The sequence below is a fragment of the Balaenoptera ricei genome, chromosome 20 (genome assembly GCF_028023285.1).
Source record: "Balaenoptera ricei isolate mBalRic1 chromosome 20, mBalRic1.hap2, whole genome shotgun sequence".
Lineage (NCBI taxonomy): Eukaryota > Metazoa > Chordata > Mammalia > Artiodactyla > Balaenopteridae > Balaenoptera > Balaenoptera ricei.
Genome location: NC_082658.1, coordinates 62863503 through 62870791, shown reverse-complemented (window position 1 = coordinate 62870791; position 7289 = coordinate 62863503). Strand labels below are relative to the sequence as shown.

The window sequence follows — 7289 nt, the reverse complement described above, 5'->3', positions numbered from 1 at the left end:
CCAGTGGCGAGTGCCAATTGTAGTTGACACCCCCTATTGCAATAGTTAAGTAAAACCTGCTTTTACCACTTTAACTACTTACTGGCAGGCTCTGGATTTCTTTGACGTCGTGAGACTGGAGATTTTTATGGACCAAGCCCTAAAGCGGTGTAAATTACTTCTGCCCACATTCCATTGTCCAGAACACTGTCACACGGTCCCACTAGAAGGAAACTGGGACAGGTAATTCATCTGCGTGCGGCATTGCTTTTACTGCAGGAAGAGCATATCACAGTGGTAAATGTTAACGGCTATTGCTGGTTGCTCTCCTAGTACCCATTTTCCCCTCCTACTATTACCCCAATTTTTGTATCCTGAGGGAAATTGACACCACCTTTGAGTACGGCTGGCAGAGGGGACGTGAGTTCAGACTAGACTCCAAGGTTGGCAGTTGGAAGCCATTACAGGTACTTATGCAAATAAATGACATGGTGAAAATATATTTTTTAAAAAGGAACTCATCGAGATTCACGCATAAAATGCCCTTTCAGCCTGGGGCAGGTTACCTTCATCTCACGCAAACAGGCAGCCCCAACAGAGAGATTCTGTGACTCCCCACCCCTACCCCAGCTGAGTCAGGCATTCACACTGGCTTGAAGGGCAGGTGTGTGAATCAGAAATGATCTGATGGATGAAGAGGTTAAAAGTGGGGGAGGGAGAGGAACTTCTGATGATCCACCACTTCCTGGCTCTGTGACCTCAGGCAAGTGACTCCCCCGCCCCCCCCAGACGTGGTTGCACGACACCTAACAGACAAGACAGCTGTCTTGGGTGGGGTCTGCTTCACAGAGAGTTGCCTGTGGGTTTCTCTCTCAGAGGAAAGTGGTGGAGGATTGCGTTATTATTCACAAGCGTGCACTGCCACTTTCTGCTGGAGACCTCTCCGTCCCTGCTCCATTAACAGCACTCTTGGTCACCTGCCTTCCTCTGGCCAATGGATGCGTTAAAGAAAAAATGATTCATCCTGACCCCTGTTAAAGACTGGTAAGGCAGGCTGTATTCAAGAGGGGTCATCGGGATAAGTGGGGATTTGCAGTGGGGAAGACGGATTGGGCTCGCCGCCAAGCACGACGAGGTAGAGTGGGAATTTATAACCTAGGAGCAGGGTGGAGTCCGTGGATGGAAAATTGATAAAAGGAAACAGGGGTAAGGGAGGATTCTGGCTAAACAAGATCTTTGCTGGAGAGAGGTCAGGGAGATGGCGCATCACCTGGGGTTGGTGGAAGATGAGGAACTGGATTAGATATGGAGGGTGATGAGGTAACAGAGGATGGGGGATTCTGGCTAAACTGACTTAGCAAGACTCTTGCTAAAACTGGACAACGCAGAGATGGACACTGAAGTCTAAAAGTCGAAGGCTAGTTGAAAAAGAACTCAGAGGAGCCTGAGCAGAGTCTGGTCAAGGAGAGAATCTTTGTCAGATGCGAGCAAAAGTGACATGTGTCACTTCCCAGCAGAAGCTTTACCGGTTGATGCGTAACTAGCAACAGTTCTCTCTTTTTCCTCTCCTGTGCCGGGGACCGTGCCCCACACAGGGGCTGCTCCTTCAGGCTGGGGCATCAAGTGTGGGTGATGTGGATTAGAGCTCCCAGGTGACCCACGATGGACTCAGAGTATGTGAAAGGACTCTTTGTTGGTCGAAGCCTAGTGGTTTGGGGCTCATTTGTTACTGCAGCAGAACCGAGCCTCTCCTGACCTACAGAGAAATCTTTATTTCCATTCCAGTGGTGCTTCCCAGACAGGACAGTCCTTCTGTCGGCAGCTCTGACCAGCTTCCTGAGGCTGAGACAGAACCTGTTTCCCTGCAGCCTCTGCCTTGGCCCCATCTCCAGCCTTGGCCATGAACGGGGCCCAGCTGCTCCCTCCCATGGGACCACCCTGCAATGATTTACAGGTGAAGGAGCCTCTGCAGGGTCCACACTCTCAGCTTCCAGGAAGAGCTCCCACTTTGTCTGGCACGCTCTTTTGGCACCAAGTCCAGGACTTATGACTGTTTCAAGGGCCTTCATTTATATTTGACATCTAAAAATTTATTTTGTTACATCCAAAAAATTTTTTTAAAACCTGTAAAACCAAGATTAATAAATGTTTAATTAAATGCCTACAAAATATAACATTATAGTCAATTTCTTCATCATTAAATCTCGTGTTCATAAAACTTTCAGGACAGCAGAAAACATGTAGATTCTCTCATTTTGCAAGAATTCCCCACAAAGTAAGATGAAAGCTGATTGCTCAGAAACTACAGTCAATCCTAAGTTGAGTGAACCACTTGTGCCAAATATTTTCAGAAGCAAAACCATAAAAATCCTTTCAAATTTTATTTTATAGCAAAGGATTATATTTTCTGTGATATGTGGGTGCTTTTTTGTATATTCAATAGGGGATATGGAGTGAGCCTCCAAAGGGAAAGCCTTGAAAGAGGGTCTTTTGTATGTTTGTTTGTTTGTTGCTTTTTGTTTTTTGTTTTTGTTTTTTCGGTTTACTGCAGCACTTTTCTTCACAATGATGCGTTGCTGGGGCCTAATGTTCTCACATGACAATATAAAACCAAAATTTCTCGTCACCTCTTAAGGAACTGAGAATTGTGTGCAAAAATCTTACATAAATTAAAAGGACGAATAAATGTACAGGTGTAAATGCAAACCATTTTCTAACTCAAGGCTAGTAACAACCCACAGTGTACTGGCAGGAAAACATCAAGTAAGAAAGGAAAGCGGGTCCTAAGGCTTGGACCTTCCCAGACTCTGTCAGGCCGGCAAGACAGAAATGACAGGTGGTTCAGGACTCTTGCCAGCCTCTAGAGAAATCCTGGAATAGGCAGTTCTGACATGTTAATACCCTGCACAGATCGGGAGATTCATAGTCTCACAGATTCTCATCCAGCCAACGATTTCTCTTCCATAAACATTTTCTCACCTCAGCCACGAAGTGACAGAGCCGCCTGTAACTAGGGGTTTAGATCAAAGTTATGCACAGGGTAGTAAACATACACCAGCGCAAGAATTGAATACAAGGTCAAAATCAGCAGCAAGTTCTACAATCTCAGATATAAGCTTCAAGGACAATTTTCGAAGGTTTATTCCAGTTTCATGAGGCTGGCACGACGTGTGTACACTTGCCAGGGCAAATTTATACTTCTGAATGAACTCATGCAGCAAATGCTGTGCATCTGCTTGCAGTCTGTTTAGAAGCATTTGTGGTGGACGATCGAGAGGCCGGGTCCTTCTGGCTGACCCACATCTGCTGGAAGGTGGACTGAGAGGCCAGGGTGAAGCCCGATCCCCACCAAGTACTTGTGTTCGGGAGGAGTGAGCATCTTTTTTTTTTTTTTTTTTTGGCTGTGCCACACGGCATGTGGGATCTTAGTTCCTGGACCAGGCATCAAGCCCAGGCCCCCCGCATTGGGAGCGCGGAGTCTTAGCCACTGGACAACCAGGGAGGTCCTGGGAGTGAGAATCTTGATCTTCATCCTGCTGGCAGCCAGGGCCCTGATCTCCCTCTGCATCCTGCCCAGGATACCGGGGTACACGGTAGTCCCACCAGACAGCACCATGAAGGCGGACAGGTCCTTCTGGATGTGGACGTTACCCTTGATGATGGAGTGGAAGGTGGTCTCATGGATGCTATAGGACCCCAAACCCAGGATGGAGGGCTGGAAAAGCGCCTCTGGACACAGAACCCGCTCCTTGTCGATGGTGAGCACCTGACCGTCGGGTGGCTCGCAGCTCTTCTCGGGGAGGAGGAGGAAGTGGTGGCATCTCCTGCTCCAAGTCCACTGCCACGAGTAGAGCTGCTCCTTGATGTCACACGTGATTTCCCTCTCAGCCATGGTGGTGAAGCTGTAGCCAGGCACCATGAGGTCCCAGCCAGCCAGGTCCAGACGCAGGAAGGCTGGGGCAGGGCGTAAACCCACGGAGATGGGCACCATGTGGGTGACCCACCCCCCGGGTCCACAACAATACCAGAGGTGCAGCTAGAGGCATCGCACAGGGACGGCACGGCCTGGATGGCCACTTATATGGCGTGTTGAATGTCTCGAACAGGATCTGGGTCATGTCACGGCTGGCCTTGGGCTTGTGGTGGCAGCCCCCTCGGCCAGCATCACCGGGTGGTCCTTGGGGGCCACTGCAGCTCTCTGTAGAAGGTGTGGCACTAGGTGTCCCTTGTGTCCTCTCAGTTGCTGTTGATGCTGTGCTCCACGGGGTACTTGAGGATCAAGATGCCCCGCCTGCTCTGGGCCCCCTCCCCCACCGTAGCTATCCTTCTGTTCCACGCCCACCATGACGCCCCAGTGTCGGGGACGACAGACCACGGACTGGAACACGGCCGGGGGGGTGCTCATCCCCAGCAAAGCCAGCTTTGCACGTGCCAGAGTCGTTATGGATGACCAGCGGGCGATCCTTCTTCCATTGCGGTGCGCGGAGAGTGGGCAGAAGTGCGAGAGGTGGGAGGACACGCCAGCGACCGCAAGGAGGTGGTGACGCTGCTAGTGGCCCTTTGTGGGATGCGGTCGGGTCCCCGCCCTGCCTGTGATGGAGATGGCTAGTACCTCCCCAACGTCCCGTCGTCCTTCATCCTTAGCGGTCCTAGATAGTGGTTCCCAAAGTGTGACCGCTGCACAGTGGCCTCGTCATCCATGGGAACGTGCTAGAAACACAGTTTCTCAGATTCCACCACAGCCTTACTGAGTCAGAAACTCTGGGGTTGGGCCCAGCACTCTGAGTTTTAACAATCCCTCCGGTTGATTAGGACATCCGCTCAAGTTTAAGAACCACTGCCAAGGGACTTCCCTGGTGGTCCAGTGGCTAAGACTCCAGGTTCCCAGTGCAGGGGGCCCGGGTTCAATCCCTGGTCAGGGAACTAGATCCCACATGTCGCAACTAAGAGTTCTTATGCCACAAGGAAGATCGAAGATCCTGCATGTCGCAACTAAGACCCAGTGCAGCCAAATAAAAATAAATAAATACTAAAAAAAAAAAAAAAAAAAAAAAAGAACCACTGCCAATACTCTCTGAGAGCCACAATGAATTCAGCAAAAGACTTCATTTCCCAGCATTTCCTCTGCTGCTAGGTGAGGCCATGGGGCTAAATGTGGACAAAATATGTGTTGGAACTTCCGGGAAGTGTCCTTAAAAGGAAGAGGCCCTTCTTTGGACTTCTCCTCCAGCTGCTGACCTGGAATGCAGTTGTAATGGCTGGAGCTCTAGCAGCCATTTTGAATCACGAGGGTGAAGCTTAATCTTTAGGAATGGTGGAGTGGTGAGCTAATAACAGCCTGAGTCCCTGGGACCCTGTGAAGCTGCCATATATGAGAGAGAAATAAACTTCTGTCTTACATAAGCCACTGTTACTTAGTTTTCTGTTACACGCGGCTGTGTTCTAACTGATGCACCACCCTGGTTGCCTTCCCAGGATCAAAGGCTGAATCAGCAGGAGCCCCTGTTCTGGCTCTTCTGAGTTCTAAAGCCTGGCCCATGCCTGCCTCCTCACCCTCCTCCTGGGTTCATACTTGTTCCCTCACCCTCCTGCTGGACAGTGGGCTGAGGAGGCGGTTACTGCACTGTCCCTCCGTGCCCCTGACTCTGAGTCCGTTACATTCCAGCCTCTTCTCAGCTAAGTCTTCCCTCTCCTGCCCCCATCCATCGCCTCGCCATGGGTGGCCTGGCTGGCGGGTTATGCCTCTAAGTGCCCAAAGAGAAGTGAAAGTCACATGTCAGGGAAGCGGGTGGGATGAGGAAGCTTCGCAGAGCTGGGTGTCAGTGGGGTCAGGATTCAGCAAGCAGAGCTGGGAGGGGAAGAGCATGAACAAGACAGCAGAGGTGAAGACACGGAGGCCTGAACACGGTCCGGGGTGAGGGACGGGCAGGGGGAGTGGTGCTTGGAGGGAAAGAGGCAGGAAATGAGTGCGGACAGCGTACAGGACAGAGGATCTGCACTCAGGGCCAGGCCGGTTGCTACCAATAAACTTTACGGAGGTGTAATCTACATAAAGCACAATGTAATCGCTGTACGGACCACTGTCGTGCTACAGGACACAATAGAACTTTTCCGTCTTTGTGAAAAGTTCCTTCTTGTCCCTTTGCAGGCCTCCCTCACCTGCCTCCTGTCCCCTTAGATTAGTTTCCCGGGAATTCCCTACGAAAGGAATCACACGGTCTGCAGTCTTTCTTGTCTTGCCTTCTTTCACTCACACAAAGTTTTTGAGACTCATCCAGGAGCAGGATTCCAGTTTATCCATTCCCCAGCTGAGGGATGTGTGGGTTGCTTCCAGTTTGGGGAGACTCTGTACAAAGCTGCTGTGAATATTCATGTGCAAGGCTTTTGGATGGACATTCATTTTCATTTCTCTTGGGTGAATACCTGGAAATGGGATGGCTGGGTCTTACGGGAGTTCTATGTTAAACTTTATAAGAAACCACCAAACTGTTTTCCAGAGTGGTTGTACTGGCTTAGATCCCCGCCAGCAAAGTGTGAGAGTCCTAGGTCCTCTGTACCCGCATCAGGATTTGCTATTGTTAAACTGAATTTTAGCCATCTTCGTGCACGTTTAGTGATATAGCATTGTGGCTTTAATTCACATTTCTCTGAAGACCAATGATATTGAACATTTTTTCATGTGTTGTTTTTTGTGGTTTTTTTGCCACTCGTATATCTTCTTTATTTAAGCATCTGTCCAAATCATCTGCCTATTTTGAAAACTGGATTATTTACTTTCTTACTGTTGATTTTCTTGAGGTGAAATTTGAATAACGTGTATTCCATCATGGCCCATTTTAAAGTGTACAATTCAGTGGCATTTAGTACTTTCACGGTATTGTGCAACCAGCACCTCTGTTTAGTTTCAAGATATTTTCATCACCCCAAAATGAAAATCCATGGCCATTAAGCAATCACTCCCCATTTGCCCTCCTCCCAGCTCCTGGCAACCACCAATCTGCCTCTGTCTCTATGGATTTACCTATCCTGGACGTTTCATGTCAATGGAATCAAACAGTATGTGGCCTTTTGTGTCTGGCTTCTCTTACTGAGCTTCATGTTTCTGAGGTTCATCCATGCAGTGTCTTGTGTCGTAGTCTCTTCCTTTTTATGGATGAATAATATTCCCTTGTGCGGGGGCTTCCCTGGTGGCGCGGTGGTTAAGAGTCTGCCTGGCAATGCAGGGGACATGGGTTCAAGCCCTGGTCCGGGAAGATCCCACATGCTGCGGGGCAACTAAGCCCGTGTACCACAACTACTGAGCCTGCGCT

General features: G+C 49.5%; 1 pseudogene; it reads right to left on the bottom strand.

Moving 5' to 3' along the window:
• Nucleotides 1-2374: 2374 nt before the first annotated feature.
• LOC132355829 (uncharacterized) lies at nucleotides 2375-6699 on the bottom strand (annotated as a pseudogene).
• Nucleotides 6700-7289: the final 590 nt, after the last annotated feature.